This window comes from Canis lupus, chromosome 9 (genome assembly GCF_048164855.1).
Source record: "Canis lupus baileyi chromosome 9, mCanLup2.hap1, whole genome shotgun sequence".
Lineage (NCBI taxonomy): Eukaryota > Metazoa > Chordata > Mammalia > Carnivora > Canidae > Canis > Canis lupus.
The window spans coordinates 25611620-25632958 of NC_132846.1; the positions used below are offsets into that span (position 1 = coordinate 25611620).

Genomic DNA, 21339 nt, shown 5'->3' on the forward strand with positions numbered 1-21339 from the left:
ATTAAACATATAAAATCTGACCAAAGGTGCATTTTCATAAGGGATTTTATTGCTTATCATTAGACTCACTTTTTTAAAATTTAGTTTATTGAACTCATTTAGAGAAAGTTCCGATGATAGGCAGAGAAGACAATAGCTACTTTCTAAGAGCTCTGCCTGCTGAGATAGTGCAAATGACTGCATATTTCCAACAGAGCTCCATGAGAGAGATCGGAATCCAAGACCTTTAAATTCAAGAGATTAGCCGAAACAATGAAACACAGTGACAGGGAAATAAATACCAAACAGCTCAACAGACTCTTTCCCTTAATACACTTCTTTTCCAAACAATTATAACTAATATATTCAAAGCAATCAAGAATTATGTTTAAAAATTATTATTCTTATATTAAGAAAATATGATCTTACACTGGGTTAAGTTTTTCCTTCATCTCAGATTTTATTTCCCAGATTATATTTGCTAATTTGAAATGTGCTAATAAAAGGTTGTGTTAAAAGCATTAATGTTCCTACTACAGGTGATGGGCACTAAATTTTTGCCATCTTACATGTATTCTAAAGAAGGGATATATACCACAATATTTAGTAAACTTTTCTGGGGGTAAAAAAACAAACAATACAATCTTGGGCTTTGTATGAACTTGGGTTCATAGAGTCTTTCTCTCTACTACCTTATCCTACTATTGTAGTGTGAAAACAAAGACAGTTAAGTAAAGGAGTGGATGATGAATGTTGCGGAGTCCCAGTAAAACTATTTACAAATGCAAATGCCTCAGCCAGATTTGGCTCATGGGCCATAGTCTGCCAAAGATTGCCAACTCCTGATTTACCATATTCCAGTTTCTTTCATTAAAAGAAGAAGAGATTAAAAAATGAACTTGCTTTAAAACAACTGTGTTGTATATTTGTAAGTTGCTAAGAGAATTGATCTTAAAAGTTGTCATCTCAGGAAAAAAGCAAAACAAAACATCTGTACCTATGCATGGTGATAGATGTTAACTGAACTTATTGTGGTGATCATTTTGCAATATGTACAAATACACAATCATATATACATGAAACTAATATAATATTATATGTTAATTATACCTCAACAAAAAAATGGGGAAAAATAAATCAATAACAACAATAACAAGCTCTTGGTTCCATGTGCAACTATTAACCTAGTATGTACTTACTAAATATGAGGCAAACATTTGCTGTATTTAAATATTAATTTCATCCAGCTTTGCCCCTTTTGGCTTTCTAACTGAAAGATTACTTAGTGCTCTTGGTAATTCAAAGATTACTTTGTGCTCTTAGACTTCCTCATCAATAAATGAGAATAATAATGGTACCATACTATTAGGGCTGTTAGAGAATTAAATGAGCTAGTCCTTAAAGCCTTAAGCACATAGTAAATGCTCGATAAAAGTTAGCTATTATTATTACTCATCATTATTGGAGTTTCATTTAGACTTCCATTTATTTTACGTTGTTTCCTTATCTTTATCCACCAATTCATAATGCACTCAACTCTCATTTTAAATAGATAAAAGTGATATTTTGTCATTTGTTCAGGCTAGTGATTTTTTACATGACAATACTTTCATGTGAACACTGAAGAGAAGCTACAATATTATATAAATATAAGAATAGTGGTGTGTGAGCACATACTACCCTGAATATTTAAAAGGCACTGTTCTTTAGAAAAGATTCTTCGTGATGCATTAAAATAATAAAAGCCAACAAAAGTAGTGAAGTAATAGCTGCCCTAAGGAATCAAAGAACAGAATCCCAAATTTTCCCAGTTTTAAAAAAGTTTTTTCCAAATGTGAATTGCTTGACAGTCCTACTTAAATTTCTAGTTTTGCAACATTCTGAGTTTTTTCCCCCTAACATTAGAATCTTTTCACAGCTACCTCAAAGGCCTCTAATTATAGTAGTATAAATTTACGGACCGACTGCTGCTTTTTTGGTAAAGTTTAAGGAAATTTCAGTTTCAATTCATTCTATTAGCTGTGTAGGGATGTATGTTATGTGGTTTTAATAATCAGTGAACTTAGGGATACCAGCATCATTATCATGAAATGTTTAAAGGCCTTTTAAATCTACAAAACATTCACTTATTTGGTGATTAGTCCTTCACATACAAATCAAATCCTAAAGAAGATTGATTTGGTGAATTCAGTCTTAGAGACTTGAAAAAAAAAAAAAGGTATTGTGAGTTGATTGTAAACTATTTTTTTTCTTACTCAAAACATAGTTTCTTTTAGTCATAGTCTCATTTTCAGAAGACATGAGCTGTATTATGTTGTAAAAACAAAATTCTGAAGCCAGCAAGTTTAGGAAGAAAACAGAATTGGATGGTAATCAATGTAACAATGATGATTCTCCTTGGATTCCATATAGCTATTATTGTACTTTACAACATCCATTTATTGGCATATACCCAGTTCTTTCTTTGTTAGGTGGTGGTGTCAATGGACTCAGTCAGGAATAGACCAAACGCGAACAAACATTTAAACATGCTCTTCTCTGATCTCTGTAAGTTTTGGATCACTGGCCTTCTGAGAATCTAATCCTGTGACAATGGCTTACTGAATATTGTATTGGCAGAACTATCTGTTGGATTCACCCATGTTTAGGAATTTCTATTTCACAAAACTCCTAAATGATATTTTTTAGACTAAAAAACAAACATGACAAAAACAAGATATCTTCTAGAAAAGTCAAATAATGGCATGCCTAAAAATACATTTTCTGTGTGTGTGGGTTTGTACACACATATACATTTATATGTAGTTTTATATACATACATATACATCACTTAAAACAGTATATACATTTAATATAAACTCTACACAGTATTACTGAATATGTGTATTTGTTTAGGTCAGGTTTCTTGGAAAAGAGTTTCTAAGATATAGGTACCCGTGTATTGGGAAGTACCTTCTTGATCAACACTCAGAGTGAACGACTTAAGATTGTCAAGGAGGAGAGCTGAGCTACAGCACAGTTGCAACAAAAATCTCTGTACCTCTAGAGAAGTGATGGAGCTGTAGTATCTCCTCAGAGCTGTCCTGCCCTAAGGCAAGGGAACTAAGACTTAGACCCCATCCCCTCTCCATCAACCAGCCCTTGACTGTGTGCTATTCCCACCTAGGGTGCATGACCTCAGGAGGGATAGCTCTGTTTGGTTTAGGGCAATTTCTAAAGAAGGATTTAGCTGATAGCCATCAGCTGCTTAAACTCTCAGCAGCTGGAGGAATGAGTCCTTCAGTACTGAGGAAGGGGTCTGGCTGGTACACTATAGCATCTGCTTAGATACATGTTCTAGATATGATAATTCACTCTATCTGGGAAAAGCTATTTCAAGATGCTGGTTAGTCCCGGGAAAACTGTCACAAGCAACTGTGGTGAGATGGTATTCCTCATCTCTTTCTACTATTACCATTCTAAATTGTTCCCATCCTGGTCTAGTAAATTCTTTGGCATAAGTAGGTTACTCCTCAGGTCACTACATTCTTCTCAAGTCATTACTGATGCACTTATCTGTTTACCACCAAAATTTCTCAAGAGAATACCAAGAAATCATTCAGTGGGTTATCTGGGTATCAACATATTATATACTCTCTCACTGTGTAACAGCAGTCCTACCTCCAGCTGGTCATATGGACCAGTTAACTCCCTCCAGAAAGGTGATTCCTCTTATCTGTTTTTCCTAACACAGAAAACCTAAAGTAAATGAGTAGCAGCAATGGCTTGAAGATTGATGGGGCTCTTGATGTATCGCTTAATAGAAGCTTTTCCTCTTCTGAGAACTAGGACTTCTAAACTGGTGGAGCTCAGAGTTTCAGGAAGAGAAACAGAGATTCCTCAAGTGCATCATTGAATGTGATAGTAGTAAGTGGGTCACTCTTTGATTTTAAGCCTAGGTATTCCATATTTTTTAAAAAAGCACATTATATAACAATAGTCATTGATTTAGAATGCACACTTTATCTTGGAGAATAGGACCCCTTGCTTACCAGCCATTATCTCTCTGAGACTCAGTTGCCTCCTCCAAAGGCCATTCTATCAATCTAGTAAATTGGAATTTTTAGGTGATAGAGAATATATGACCAGAGAATTCCATGGCAATGTTTCCAATGCTCTATCTTCACTTATGCAAGATGTGCTTTTCATCCCATGAGTAGTTAAGAATAAAACATTCTAAAGGCCCTCGGATAGGGCTGTTGCTGACATCAGCATAAACATCCATACCCAGAATATATGTCAAATCCAGTCCAAATGATGTAGTCACATCAAGGGTAAACGAGGTCTAACTAATATAACCAACTTGCTACCAAGGGATAGGTTGGAAATTTGAAGGATAGCACTTTTACTGTGTCAAGTGTTGGTCTCCGTTGCATCCTGGTTAGATATTCAATAATGGCAGTAGATAGATCAACTTTCATGGACGAGGACCCATGGTTCAAGCTTATGCATAACCTCCATCCCTACCATTATGGCAATTCTATTCATGAGCCTGTTGTGCTATTTATGAGAAGCCAGTAACAGAAGTTGGTTGTTATCAACTGTTTGTGCAATTCTGCTTCATCCTTTTGTGCTTCTGTGGTAGATACTTTTTGGTCTTCAATAATATGCACTCCCATAGATCCATCAGCATACCCGAACACATCTCTTTCCATTCAAAGCAGGTGATGAGGGACACTACCTAAACCAAAGTTCTGCCCACTGGAAAGATGTCCCTTTGTTCTCTCAGGAACAACCCAGAGAGAGGCAGTACTGAAGCAGCAGTCCAGTTTTTGGCTTGCATACATATACTGAGTGACCCATCATAAAAAAGTCTAGCGTTTTTTCTTCACCATCAACTTCTAAGTAACCCACTCTGTGGGCAGATAAGACCTGAGAAGAAGGAACTGGCAAAACACTGATAGATACCATGAGGATCTGGGCACCTTCTTGTACAACTTACTTGGGTCCTTGGATCCTGGCCATACCTTATCCTGAATTTCCCACTGCCATATTCTATCATCTGACCTATTTTATGGCTGGATGTTGGTAGATGTGACAAAGCCCAATGTGTGATTGGTGGTTCAGACCACATGGTCATTTGATATTCCATATTCAGATACTTCATCTCTACCAATGCCCAGTAGTACACTAGGAGCTATTTTATGAAAGGGGAATTATTCTTGACTTTAGAAAGCATGGTCTTACCAATAATCCTATAAATTTAGTTTATAATTCTATCAGTATTGCTGTAAACCATACATTTTTTCCAGCACTGATAGGTTATATGACTCAGGCCCCAGGGTCACTTACATCACAGCATAGGCAAACTAGAGAACCCTTTCCTACTGTGAAACATAGTTGAAGTTGATAGTTGAAGCCTTCTGAATTACCTGATAAATGGATTGAAATGGTATTTCCAAGTGTGGAGTGTGCTGTGGAACCCAAAAAGACTTAGCAGGCACTGTGTTTCCTTCGGAAGGTAGGAATTGTGAGATGCAATAATTGGTGCTTTACTTTGGAGAGGATAACCTGGCAAGGCACATACAACAGAATCTGTACAATTTTACTAATACTGTGGGCCCCTGAATCTTCATAGGCTTATTCCAATTCTCTGGATTATGCAATGTCTTATCAAGATATTCAGTGTACTTGCCAATTCTTGTTTATCTGGACTGATAAACATGATCTCTTTGGTATAGTGGACCAATAACAAGTTCAACAGAATGTTATGAAAGAGTGTGAGAGTTAATTTAGCTTTAGGGCAAATATATGATACTGTCCATCTCAAGTGAATGCAAATTATTTGTAATCTTCTTTCCTAACAGAAATGAAAAGAAACACATTAACAGTTATTAATGGACACACAGTATGTACCTAGGCCATGTTATCCTACTCTAGCAAAAATAGAGATCTGGTAGAAGCTGCAATGAGGGCACTACTTGGATGAGTTTGTCATAGTCCATTGTCTTCCTCTAGGTTCCCTCTGGTTTCATCAGGAGACAACATTATCAATAAATGAAATATGATATGGACTACCACCAGCACATCTTTTAAGGTGTTAAGGGTGGCATTAATCTCTATTTCCCTTGGGATATAATATTATGTTCAATAAATCTCAGCTCAAAGTGGGGAAGTGTCAGAGGCTTCAATTTGGCCTTCTCACTAGGATAGCTCTACCTCAAAATATCAAGAAATCAATATGGAGGTTCTGACAACTAGCAAATATGTCCATTCCAATTACACAACTGGAGACAAGATAAATGACAACAGGGTGGATCTATGGATCGGTAGACCCAATGTGAGCCTACCATAGGCCACAATTCCATTTATTACCTGGCACCTATATGTCCAACTCTAATAATATAAGGGCTTGAAAATTCTGTAGAATATCAGGTATTAAGGTCAACTTAGATGCTGTGTATCATAGTCCTCAAAATGTTTCACAAGTTTGCTTTTCCTAGAAAATGGTTATTCAAGTAAGGAGATATAGATTCTTTAAACAAAGAATTTGGAGAATCATTACCATATACACTTGGAATGGTGTTGCTGGGTTCCTTCTAGTGACTCAATCTCCCCTTCAGTCAAAGAGTTCAAAGTATGAAAATTACCTTAGGTGCAGCAATTGGGCAAAGAATAGCATAATTCAAAAAAAATATGTGACCATATTCAGCCTCCTGATCATCCATCTGATTTCTTTAATAGTGTAGACAGGATAATTCCCTTGTTGACTGTCCACTTATTTTTCCCTGTAGGATGCTATGTTTTATTGTTCATCTTTAGAGCTCTCTGTTTGTCTATAGCGCTGGGTGCATTTTCACTAGCTACTCATTAAGATAACTCTGCCCAACCTTGCTTGTGACAACTAAGCACTGACATCTAGATTCTATTATGTTGAGATCTTGACATTCTCATTCCTATCAGGGATCTCAATTTTGTATTAGCATCATATACCATCAACATTTGCCTACAAAGAACAAGTTACCTCTGAGCTTCTCAATGCTGTTCAATCTCAGTCACCAGCACATTCTTAATGCTTTAGGGATGTCTTCAAAGACTTTACAAAGAAGATAGTGAATGGGTATATTCACTTTAGCATATTTAGATACCTGAGTTTTTTGATACATTTTTTTACCATATGCACAGCAGCTCTGACATTTATACTTCCTTTATTGGGAAAGCTTGCTTTCCTCAAGCTTCCAACAGCTATCTAGCAGCAGCAACTCTCTCCTATCCTTGTCAAGTTGTCAAATTTTATAACATGGGAGAATACTATCATATAAATAAACTCTTATTCTCTATCCCCATTTGATCTTCTCCATCCTCAATCTTATTCAATCTTATTCTCCAACCCACTTGATCCAGAAGCCTCAGGATCCAATTCCATATATACTCTCCCAACACCTGCCAGTAAATATTGCCACTCATCTGAAGTATAGACCCTTTCCTACCTTACAGCATTTCTGTGGCCATGTGATGACATCTATTGACTCTATATATTGAACTGGAGCCCAGGAATGGAGGTGGAGGTATATCTTCAGAGGGGTATTACCATAAAAGGAAGAAGTTTCTGAATCATCTTTAAGCAAGGTGGTCATGATAGCCCTTAATTTGAAGGAAAAGACCACTTCTGCAGGCCCAGAAGGTTTATGGAGTATTGAATTTCAAGCTATCTTAAGTGATAAACTCAAATGTACTCCAAATCAGAGTTCTACTTGTTCTCAACCAGGTTTAAGATACTGGCTTAGCTGATTTGTTGGGGGTAAGGATTCAAATTTCTATAAAGCTCTGCTATGCTTTTAAATACATCCTAAGCCTCACTTACTATCAGCTTTTATGATCTCTGACTAAAGATGAGAGTCTCTTTATATTCGATGAAAGAGATCTTATTCTCACATATCACCTTCAATTCATTATTATTCACATTCAGTCTTTCATTCTTTTTCTCCACTGCATGAATAGAACAGCAGAAACAGATTTGATCATCATTATAATAATTACTTTCCCTTGAATTCTTCAAAAGCCAAAGATACTGAATTCATAGTGCATTATCTCCCACTAGTACCTATCCTTGTTCATCATCAGTGAAGGTTTTAACAATTTCACCATTACAGTATTCAAGAGCTATCAGTGGTTCACCTACTACTAGAAATGGAGTCCTCACTATCAGCCAGTTGGGGGCTGATGGGTAGATTACCCATCTACTTGTAACATTCTATCTTAGAGTCGACATCTGAGACCATTTAGAATGATTCCTTGAAAATATGATTCTTTGGTGAAGACATGCATTCAGGAAACTTACTGAGGAGTGCCCTCAGGACCAATTCTTGTGTTGGTTTACAAAATTGCAAAAAAAAAAAAAAAAAAAAAAAAAAAGGTAGGAAATATTAGGCAGTGGGAGGAGTTAAACTGTGATGCATCACTACAAAGTCTCCAGATGATCCAGAAGGAGCTCTAGAATTGGGATGAACTTTCATAGTTATCCTATATGTTCTATAAAGGATTGTTCTATAAAGGACACTGATAAATCACTGTTAGGGCTTCTCTGGTGAGAAGACTTGATCTTTGGTAGCTCTTTCCAAGTGAGGATAATTTTATGAGAGGTAGTCACTTGAAAGTTAACATCTTTCAGCACACCCAGCATTTAGACAGAATACTAACTACATACAGTTTTATCCAAGGATCTTGAGTTATCATTTCTAATTTTCTTCAGTCTTTATATATAGTTCAAATAATATAAGATCTTTATTTAATATTCAGTTTTCATACTAAATGGCTTTGATAATATTATAAAACCACACTCTACTATTTTCTATTATTGCTGATATTTTATCTGGAATTATTTCTTCTCTTTAAAACAAATTTCTTTTAATTTAATAAGCTGAGTATGTGAAATTCAAACACCTAGAGATGATATCTATTGATAAATGCAAAATATTATTAGAAGTAAAGAGAATATTATTTTTATTATTTAAGAGAGGCCAAAACTCTTCACATTCATGAAATAATAAAAATCACTGATATATAATTTAATATATGAGTATCTGCTTTGAATATATTTTAATAACATAGCATGGCTTTATATAGAATATAACTATGTGGATATAAAGTATCCACACAGTAAATGTAAAGAAGATTGATCTGTAGCTATTATGATCAATGTCAATTTTCAGCAAGGCTACGCATACATACAATAAAGTTAATCTAAGGAAAATTCGTTTCTTCCCATTAATAGAACAACTACTCCTGTCTAACTGAAATAATCTTCTAGAAACTTTCTCTTTGGCTGATTAAACATGTCAGGAACTGCCAAATTAAAGTCATATACATATTTATGATGATATAAACTACATTTTTAACCCTAGAAAAATTTATGAATTGAACGGGGTGACTGATTACTACAGGACTGGGAGAAAGGTGGGAGTTAAGGAAGGACTTGGCTTGGGCAGATGGGTAGACAGTCATTAACAGGAATATGAAATGTAAAGTAAACCTTTTTCCGGCCAGAGGAGACAGGGGAGATTATGAAAGATGAAGATGTTTTTGTTTAAATCATGCTAAATGTTTAAATCATGCTGAAGCACATATTGCTCTCCTTGTTACAATGTACATAGACTGGGCAGAATAAGAAGTCTGGGCTACAGATATGGATTTGTGAGTCATCAGTATGCTGTGTGAGGGATGAGACCATTCAAGGCATGTGCAGAACAAAGAGAGGGATGATCCAAGGAGAGAGCCCTGGGCAACACCAAGTGGAGGAAAAAAGAAGGGGAAACCATTGGAAAAAAAAATGAATAAAAACTCATGAAAAGGTAGAGACAAAACAAATCAAAAGGAAACAAAATAAATTCAAAAGTAATTCCACTGCCATGAAGGAGTTGGAAACCAGAATAAATGTTGAAAAGAGATCAAGGTAAGAATAGAACTGATAAATCACTTTAAGCTTGGCAAGAAATAGGTCACTGGTGGCCTTCACCATAGTTCTGTCAGAGGAATAGTAGAACCAATAGTCATTTTCCTGTGCCTTAAAGCAGTGAAAGCCAGTGAAAATATGGAGAGATTCATAGATATAATCCTTACAAGAAACTTGGTTCTGACAAGAAAGAATTAGAAGAGTAGCTAGAGGATAGCATGTGATCATAGGAATCCTGCTGTTTGCTTTGCTTTGTTTTCCTTTAAGCTGACAGACATATATTTAAGTCCAAATAAGGAAGAACCAAGAATTTATATGAAAAAAATAAGATAATAAGTATCTTTACGAAAATGGTCAATATGTGAACTATTTTAATGGTATAATTACATGGATTATTTTTAATTTTTTATTTTTTTTAAAGATTTATTTATCTATTCATTCAGAGAGAGCGAAGAGAGAGGCAGAGACACAGGCAGAGGGAGAAGCAGGCTCCATGCAGGAAGCCCGATGTGGGACTCAATCCTGGGTTTCCAGGATCACACCCCGGGCTGCAGGCGGCACTAAACCACTGTGTCACCGGGGCTGACCTTACATGGATTATTTTTAAAAGATCTTATGCCTTTATTTGAGAGAGAGTGTGTGTGTACATGCGAAAGGAGGGGGGGTGCAGAGGAAGAAGCAGAACTCCCTACTGAGCAGGGAGCCTGATGTAGGGCTCGATCCCAGGACCCGGGGATCATGAGCTGAGCGAAGGCAGACACTTAACCGAAAGAGCACCCAGGAACCCCTAATTACATGGATTTTTCACCTTATCGGTAGTATATTCTTGGTTTTAGGAGGTGTTCACCCAAGCTTCCAATGTTTTAGATTACAAAACTTGGAATTATTTTTGACCTCTATTTTTTTAATAAAGACATAGATTTTCTACCTGAAAAAATCCAAAGTTAGTGCTTATATATTCAATAGTCCTGTTTGAGATAAGGTTCACTAAATCATGGGAGCATTTGTTTAGTCTACTCTCCACTTAAACTAGGGTATTCTAGTGACCTCAAAGAGTTAACTCATCTCCCAGCATGCACAGGCACAATTAATCTATGTGCTTATGGTAAATCACTTATTAACAGCAACCAAAATCATGGGGCGTAGTTACAAGTTAAAGAATCAATTAATCTCAAAAATAATCACAGCAGAGGCATGCTTTCCACAGGGCTTTATTCCACCATTTGGTCCAATTTTTCTTTCTTTAATCTTTGAATTAAACCAAATGAATCTGAAAACCCAGATGGCAAAGACATACTAAATACCGTACTGGATGTCATCTTCCCCTCTGGGAAGTTCTAGAAATCTTAAAAAAAAAATCTGAATATGTTTTCTCAAGGAATATAATCACTTAATACTCTTAGAGGAATGAAAGTTCATCATGTATACTGTTTCTCACTTTTTGGATATGAATTTATGTCACTATTATAATTATAGGATGAATGTGCAGGATAATAAATAGTGTTAATTAACCTGAATAAAATTAAGTCGCCTTAAAGTTATACAAAAAAGAAACTTATTAAATAATTATTAGACATATCAGTAATCAAGCAGAAGGTACTTCGCTATAAACAAAGCATCAATGTCCATGATTTGCAGCCCTTTCTGCAGGTATTAATATAAAAGCAACATTTTCTTAGATAAATCAATGAGATATTTTGTGCATGTATTCACAAGAAGAGTTTCATATCTTTTCCTACATAATGTTTCATACACAATGACTAATTTTATCTGATAACTCATAAAAGAAAACAAACAAAAATGAGTAATTGACACCAAATTCTCAAAAATGGGACATTTATAGAGGGAAGCTATCTATAATATTTTGTCTCATTCTTATCTGAAATTTTGTTCTTATGGATCTACTTACACAAATTACACTGAATCTTCTGTAATTTTTAAATTTTATTAAGTTTTTAAATTTAATTCCAGAATAGTTAACATATGGTGCTGTATTAGTTTCAGGTGTACAATATGGGGTTTCAACAGTTTAAGACATTGCTTAATGCTCATCATGATGAAGTGTACTCTTTAATCCTCATCACCTATTTCATCCATCTCCCCTCCCACCTTCCCTACATAACCACCAGTTTGTTCCCTATAGGTAAAAATCTGTTTCTTAGTTTGTTTCTCTCTTTTTTCCCTTTATTTGCTTTGTTTCTTAAATTCTACACATGAGTGAAATTATACGGTTTCTGTCTTTCTTTGATTGACTTATTTCGCTTAGTCTTATATTCTCTAGCTCCAATCATGCTGTTCCAAACAGCACAATTTCATTCTTTTTTATGGCTAATATTCCATCGTGTGTGTGTGTGTGTGTGTGTGTGTGTAACCTCTTCTTTACCCATTCGTCTACTGATGGACATATGGGTTGCTTTCATAATTTGGCTATTGTAAGTAATGCTATAATAAACATAGGAGTGCATGTATCCCTTTGAATTAGTGTTTTTGTATTTTTTGGGTAATCATCCAGTAGTGTGATTACTGTATCACAAGATAGTTCTATTTTTAAATTTTTGAGGCACCTCCATACTCTTTTCCTCAGTGACTGTAACAGTTTGCATTACCACCAACACTGCACAAGGGTTCCTTTTTCTACACATCCTTGACAACACTTCTTATATCTTGTGTTTTTTATTTTAGCCATTCTAATGGGTGTGAGGTGATATCTCATTTTAGTTTTAATTTAATATTTCTGGGATGATGAGTGGTGTTGAGCAGGGGACAGATCGGACAGTACAGACTTCCCTAACATGCCAGCACAGCCATCATTTCCTTAATTATACTGATTATCTACTCTGGGGAGAATGGCCTGAGACCCAGCTGGGGAGCCAGGCAGATCTCAAACCACCAAAGTCCCTACCAAATGCAGCCCACCCCATTTCAGCCCACTTCCTGTAGGAGAATGTGAAGCCTCAGAGCTCCAGTCACCAGATGGATTCACCCTATCTTTCAAATAAATAAAGTATAATTGTGTTTAAAAAAAAAAAAAGAAGGAACTACAGATCAGTATCTTCTGTATTTCTTCTTTGGAGAAATGTCTGTTCAGGTCTTCTCATTTTTAATTGAATTATTTATTTTTTGGAGGTGTTGAGTTGTATCACTTCTTTATATATTTTAGATACCAGCCCTTTATCACATATGTCATTTGCAAATATCTTCTCCCATTCAATAGGTTGCTTTTTACTTTTGTTGATTGTTTCCTTCACTGTGTGGAAGATTTTTATTTTGTTATAATCTCAATAGTTTATTTTTGCTTTTATTTCCCTTGCCTCAGGAGATATATGTAGAAAAAATGTTACTATGGCCAATTCCAGAAAAAATACTACCTGTGTTCTCTTCCAGAATTTAATGGTTCAAGTCTCACATTTAGATCTTTAATCCTTTTTAAGTTTATTTTTGTGTGTGGTGTAAGAAAGTGGTTCAATTTCATTCTTTTGCATGTAGCTGTCCAGTTTTCCCAACACCATTTGTTGAACACTCTTTCTCCAATTGCATATTCTTGGCTCCTTTGTCAAAGATTAATTGACCATTTGTGGGTTTGTTTTTGGGCTTTCTATCCTGTTCCACTGATCTATGTATTTTTCTGCCAGTACCAAACTTTTTTTTATTACTACAGCTTTGTAGCAAACTTGAAATCTGGAATTTTTACACCCCCAACTTTCTCTTTCTTTTTTTTTTTTAATTTTTTTTAAAATTTTATTTATTTATGATAGTCACACACAGAGAGAGAGAGAGGCAGAGACACAGGCAGAGGGAGAAGCAGGCTCCATGCACCGGGAGCCTGACGTGGGATTCGATCCTGGGTCTCCAGGATCGCGCCCTGGGCCAAAGGTAGGCGCCAAACCGCTGCGCCACCCAGGGATCCCTCTTTTTTTTTTTTTAAGATTGTTTTGGCTATTTGGAATCTTTTGTGGTTCCACACAAATATTAGGATTATTTGTTCTGGTTCTGTGAAAAATTACATTGGTATTTCAATAGGGATTGCATTAAATCTGTAGATTGCTTTGGGTAATATAGATATTTTAGCAATATTGGTTCTTCCAATTTATGAGCATAGGATATCCTTCCATTTGTGTCACCTTCAATTTCTTTCATCAGTGTTTTACAGTTTTCAGAGTATAGGTCTTTCAGTTCCTTGGTTATGTTTTTTTCTAGATATTTTAGTTTTGGTGCAATTGTGTTTCTGCTTTCTTAATGTCTCTTTCTGTTGCTTCATTATTAGTGTATAAAAATACAGTGGATTTCTGTACACTGATTTTTGTATCCTGTGACCTTAACTGAATTCATTTATCAGTTCTGGTGGTTTTGTGTGTGTGTGTGTGTGTGTGTGTGTGTGTGTGTGTGTGTGTGTGGTCCTCAGGTTTTTCGATATATAGTGTCATTCACCTCCAAATAGTGAATGTTTTACTTCCTCCTTACCAATTTGGATTCCATTTATTTCTTTTTCTTGTCTAATTTCTATGGCTACGACTTCCAGTACCGTATTGAATTAAACTAGTATGAGTGGACTACCTTCTCTTGTTCCTGATCTCAGGGAGAAAGCACTCAGCTTTTCATCATAGAGTATAACATTAGCTGTAGGCTTTTCAAATATAGCCTTTAATTCGTTTTTTTTCAGATTTCATGTATTTATTCATGAGAGAAACTGAGAGAGAAAGAGAGAGGCAGAGACACAGGCAGAGGGAGAAGCAGGCTCCATGCAGGGTGCCTGACATTGGACTCAATCCTGGGACTCCAGGATCAAACCCTGGGCTGAAGGCAGGTGCTAAACCACTGAGCCACCCAGAGATCCCAAATATGGCCTATATAAGGTGAATGTCTGTTCCCTCTAAACTTACTTTGTTGAAGGTTTTTTTTATCATTAATGCACATTGTACTTCGTCAAATGTTTTTTTCTATATCTATTGATATAACCATATAGTTCTTATCTTTTCTCTTTCATTGTGATGTATCACCTTGATTAATTTGCAAATATTGGACTATGCTTGCATCCCAGGAATGAATCTCACTTGATTGTGATGAAGGATTTTTTAATGTTTTGTTGGATTTAGTGTGCTATTTTATTGAAGATTTTTTGCATTTATACTCAACAGAGATACTGATCTATAGTTCTCTCTTTTTGTAATGTTTTTATCTGGATTTGGTATCAGGGTAATGCATGCTAAATAGAATAATTTTGGAAGTTCTCCTTCCTCTTCTATTTTTTGTAATAATTTAAGAAAAATAGGTACTAATTCTTATTCAAATGTTTGATAGAATTCACCTGTGAAGCCATCTGGTCCTGGACTTTTGATTGTTGGGAGTTTTTGATTACTGATTCAATTTCATTACTGGTAATTAGTTTGTTCAAATTTTCAATTTCTCCCTGATTCAATTTTGTGATGTTATATGTTTCTAGGAATTTATCCATTTCTTTTAAGCAGTCCAATATGTTGTCATATAACTTTCCACAATATTATTTTATAATCCAATGTATTTTATGGTGTCAGTTTTATTTCTCCTCTTTTTTTTTTAGATTTTATTTATTTATTTATTTGACAGAGTGAGCACAAGCAGGGGGAGTGGCAAGCAGAGGGAGAGAGAGAGAAGCAGACTCCTTGCTGAGCAGAGAACCTGATGTGGAGTTCAATCCCAGGACCTGGGATCATGACCTGAGCCAAAGGCAGATGCTTAACCAAGTGAGCCTCTCAGGTGCTCCTCTCTCATTTCTGATTTTATTTCAGTCCTCTCTCTCTCTCTCTCTCTCTCTCTTTTGGATGGCTAAAGGTTTATCAATTTTGTTGATAGTTTTAAAGAACAAGCTCCTAGTTTTATTAACCTGTTGTACTGTGGAGTTTTTTATATTTTTTAAGTTTCTGTATCATTTATTTCTGCTCTAATCATTATTTCCTTCCTTCTACTAGTTTTGGGTTTTACTTGTTTTCTAGCTCCATTAGGGGTAAGGTTAGGTTGTTTATTTGAGATTTTTCTTGCTTCTTTAGGTAGGCTTGTATTACTATAAACTTCCCTTTTAGAACAGATTTTATGCATTGCATTCCAAAGATTTTGGACTGTTGTGTTTTCATTTTCATTTGTCTCCGTGTATTTTTAAAATTTCCTCTCTGATTTCTTGGTTGACACATTCACTGTTTAGTAGGTATGTTATTTAACTTGCATGTATTTGTGTTCCTTTCAGGTTTTGTGGTTGATTTCTAGCACACTATGTAGTCAGAAAAGATGCATGGGATGATTTCAATCTTTTTGAATTTGTTGAGACTTGTTTTGTGGCCTAATATGTGATCCATTCTGGAGAATGTTCTCTGTGTACCTGAAAAGAATGTGTGTTCTGCTGTTTTAGGATGGAATGTTCTAAATATATCTGTTAAATCCATCTGCTCCAATTTGTCATTCAAACCCCCTGTTTCCTTGCTGATTTTCTGTTTGGATGTTCTACCTATTGATATAAGTGGGCTGTTAATGTATCCTACAATTATTATACTATGGATCCCTTCCTTTACTTTTCTTATTAACTACTTTAAGTGTTTAGTTGCTCCCATGTTGAATGCATAAATATGACTGTTACATCTTGTTCAATTTTCCCCTTCGTGATTATATAGTACCTTCTTTGTCTCTTGTTACAGTCTCTCTTTTAAAGTCTACTTTGTCCTGTATAATTATTACTATCTTGGCTTTCTTTACACATTCACTTGCATGACAAGTGCTTTTCCAATTCTTCATTTTCAATCTACATGCATCTTTAGGTCTGAAGTGAGTCTCTTGTAGGCAGTATATAGAGAGAGAATAGGTCTTTTTTTTTTTTTTTAATCCGTTTCGTGACCCTATGTCTTTTGATTCGAGTGTTTAGTTCATTTACATTTAAAGTAATTATTAATATGTATATATTATTGCCATTTTGTTACTTGTTTTATGGTTTTGATTTCTCTATTCCTTTCTTCTCTTGCTCCCTTCTCTCACAGTTATTTGGCTTTCTTTACTATATATTTGGATTCCTTTCTTATTATTTTCTTCATATATATTATTGGTTTTTGATTTGGGATTACCACTTGCTTTCTATGTAATATCTGTATACAACAGTCTATATGGAAGTTGATGGCCACTTGAGTTTGAACCCATTTGTTACTCCTCTCCTCCATTAATTTTAGATATATCCTGTTATACTTTATATCTTTTTATTTTGTGAATCGTTTCACTGATTTTTACAGATATACTTAGTTTTACTGCTTTTCTGCTTCTTACTTTCCCTACTCTTGCTTATGGTCTTTCCACTCAGAGTCCTATTTAACATTTCTTGCAGGGCTGGTTTAGTGGTTATGAATTCCTTTTGCTTTTATTTGGGAAACTATCTATTCATCTGTTCTTCTATTCTGAATGATAGCCTTGCTGGATAGAGTATTTTTGGTTATAGATCATTTCCTTTCAGCACTTTGAATGTATCATGTCATTTCCTTCTGCCCTGAAAAGTTTCTGCTGAAAAAAGTAACTGATAGCATTATGAAGTTTCCCTTGTATGTAAATGCTTTTATTTTCTTGTTGCTTTTAAAATTCTCTAATCAGAAATAGTAAACGGGATTATAAGGGAAAGGAGGGGAACTGAGTGGGAAAAATTAAAGAGGGACCATGAGAGACCCTAACTCTGGGAAACAAGGATTGCCGAAGGGGAGGTGGGTCAGGAGTTGAGGTAACTGGGTGATGGGCACTGAGGTGGGCACTTGATGGGATGAGCGCTGGGTGTTATATGTTGGCAAATTGAACTTCAATAAAAACAAATGAAAAAAATTGTCTAATCACTAATTTTTTGCCATCTTAATTATTATGTGTCTTAGTGTAGACCTAGTTGGATTATTTTTATTAGAGCCCCTGAATCTGGATTTGTTTCATTCCCCAAACTGGGCAAGTTTAAGTTATTATTTTTAAATATAAATTTTCCACCTCCTCATCTTTCCAAATGTTCTAGAACTTTTTTCCTAGTCCATATTATACAGATACATATATAGATAGATAGATAGATAGATATAGATATATGGATATAAAGTATAAGTATTTTATATTTTAAAATATTTTATAATTCATCTGCAAAATCAGTTTTTTCTTTAAGTTTACATCAATAATTTTATTTTAATTTCTTAGAACATTTGCTAGAAATTGAAGACATTCTGATAAAAATAGTGCAAATAAGCATAGATATTTAGATTCTAATTTTAACTGAAATTATTTTAGTTTTCTCTTTTTGTCATTTAAGCAAAATTCAAATTAAATATTCTTGATTTGAGTAATTTCTACTTCTTCTAGAATCTTTTTTTTTTAAATTAGGAAGGGCTGTAAAAAGGTATTAAGTGCTTTTTAAACATCTATTGGTAATATGTTTATATATTTTCAGGTAATAAGACACCTTGCATTCTTTTAATAGACTTTTTTTGGTAATATTTATTACACCTTTATTCTACTGGTTAATTTATTTGTTAAATTTTATCTAAAATTTTTGCATTCACTGCCATAAAATTCATCTATAATTCTCTCTTTATTTTGTTAATTGTCCTTATATCTAGATTGGATATCTAATTTAATTTAATGATTATAAGAAAATACCTCTACTTAATGAATATGGTTTTGTATTCTAAGTATGATTTTCAATAAGTTATACCACCTATGCTAACAAAATCATTAGTGCTAATATAAATCTAATGTCTATGGAAAACAAAATTCTAATATATAGCATTATATAATTCTTTCTCCATTATATAGCTTTACAAGATTTGAGTCTAAAAATGTATACTTCAATAATATATTAAATTTTAAATTATAATTAGTGAATTGTGTGGAAAATTTCATAAATATATTTTCCATATGACAATATGTTTTACATAAACAACAAAATAAATAGGCCAGATAGCACTCTTGTCCTCAAAGACAGATATTTATAAGCAATATTAATGAAGAAGTACCTCAATTCACTAAGCTTACATAAAGGGGACAGGCGTATCCAACTCAAAATTGTACACTCTTTTGGTAAAAAACATTTGGAAGTAATAATGAATTTTGATGAAATACTATGAACTCCTTCCTTAAATGCATTTTCCTCCTTAACAGCTATCTATCAAACAACAGAAAAAATAAGGAAAAGTACAAGAAAGGAAGTAAAAATACATCCATAAATAAATCCAATTTTAGTTAATTAGGATATATTTCCTTCCAGTCCAAAAACCATATTGCATATAACATATCTTAAGCATTTCCTTATGATATATTTTTCATAAATGTTCACTCTATTTTTCCCTCATTCATTCATTCAACTGCAATTTAATCAGCATCTAATATGGTTCCAGGCACTACTCTAGGCAATGAGTTTTTAAAAGAAGGGAAGGAAGGAGGGACGTAGCGAAGGAAGAAAGAAAGGTAGAAAAAGAAAGACCAGCATTCACTTACCCTTGGGAAACTTACATTCTAGTGAAATATAAATAAACACTGTCCTAATATCGTTTGACTTTATTCTTTGTAATGAAAATACAGGCTTTACAAATGACAAATATGCAAATCCTGACAGGAAGTCTGAGCTGGGACTAACTAGGAAAGAAGAGGGCACAATTTTGAGGGTCAAAGACCTCAGAAATTGGGTTTCTTATGTTATGGTTCTCAGATTTGAGATATTTAAATTTTTGAAAAAACAAGTAAATTGCTAGGTTTCATCAAGTATGGGAGATAATATTCAAACTTATCTTTCGGGTATTTCCCATCTCCCATTAAAAAAAAAAAAAAGATGGAATCCTAGATAATTTCTCTCCCAACCTCTTTGAAGCCAGTCTATAATCACATGACACAGGTCATCCAATTAGATGCATCCACCATAAGCCTTGAATTGGGAATTATTCATGTAAAGAAGTATGAACCATGAAGGATCCATTCCAGTGGCAGGTGGTAGAGGTAGCAGCAACAATATTGAGCTTCCTGGGCAGCAGGGGTAACTGTGCTAGTGACAGCAGCCCATGTTGCATTAGCAACAGTAGGACATGTTATGAATCTCAATGTATTTTTTTTGATTTTTTTTTTTTTTGAAACTCAATGTATTGTAGCCACAGAGATGGCATCCCTGGTTCGTGGTGGGATTGGTGTTGGGCTCCATGTTGTTTAGCCTCATTTGTCCCTGATTGCTTTTTTTTAAAGATTTATTTATTTATTCATTAGAGAGAGAGAGATGCAGAGACACAGGCAGAGATAGAAGCAGGCTCCTCACAGGGAGCTTGATGATGTGGGTCTCAATCCCCGGACCCAGGTTCACACCCTGAGCCAAAGGCAGATGCTCAACCATTGAGCCACCTGATGTCCCCCTGATTGCTTTTTAAATTCATTCTGGAGCCTGAAAACAAACTTACAAAATTTAATTTTATTCATTAATCTAGTTAAAGTTAGCCAGAGTTGAACTCTTCTGCTTCTATGCAATGGTTTGTTGAAATAGCAGTGTGTAAGAGGAGGTAGCTATAAATCCACTTTGCTCTTTCTTCCACTGGCCCTTAAAGCCTACTTGATAGGCTATTGCTTTTACTGCTATTGGATGAAATTTGGGGCATATTTCACAGCTTTTCCGGTTTCCTATAGTAATTTCCAAGAACAGTTCCAATTCTGTAATTAAAATGTCCAGTTCAATAATTAAAAAAACAAACTTATGAATGCTCTAATTTAGATCTCCATCCCCTCCAATAATGTACTCATCATTCAAGCTTGATATCTGGAAAGCTTGGGGGGGGATAATAGATAGTGGAAGGCTTACTTAACCCCCTTTATCCTTCTGCCTACTTTATTCTTTGATTCTTCCCTTCTACTCTCATAGCCATGGGGGCTCGTCTTTTCAGCATTATAGGCATGATGATGACTAAAGGAGAATTGTTCAGGGAAAATGGGGCCCTTTCTTCTGTAGATGGAAAAAGTCTGCAGATCTTAGGGTAGAACTATTAAACACTCCCTCATCCAGCTGGAGGAAAGAAAGAAGCATAACCTTCTCATCCACCTGTAGGAACACTGAAGCCCTAGCAAAAAAAAAAAAAAAATTAAAAAAAAATTCCCTGTCTTCCATCCCTAGGTTCCAATCTCACCTGCTTATAAAACTGAGATGGGGAGTGGACTCCACCTGTCAGCATAGATGGTCTAGCAATTCGCTTTGCCAGAAGCACCTGGCAAATTTTAAGTTGATATCAGCCTTTAGGTCTCTGCCAAAACTGATAAAGAAATATTGCAAAGTAGCATTCTGTTACTCTTGCAACTATGAGGCCTTACACAAAGCTTTTTGGCCTTCTAATAAACTTTTTTTTTCCTAAAGTGAGGCCCTTATTTACTGATAGGCACAATAAAAACACACATTTTTATCCTACTTGATTTCATATCTAAAAATAGTGTCG

At 35.0% G+C, this 21339-nt stretch overlaps 1 protein-coding gene across 3 annotated transcripts in view; it reads right to left on the reverse strand.

Moving 5' to 3' along the window:
* Nucleotides 1-21339, reverse strand: part of MDGA2 (MAM domain containing glycosylphosphatidylinositol anchor 2) — a 784495-nt gene that overhangs the window by 303901 nt on the left and 459255 nt on the right. The gene's annotated exons all lie outside the window — the stretch shown is intronic.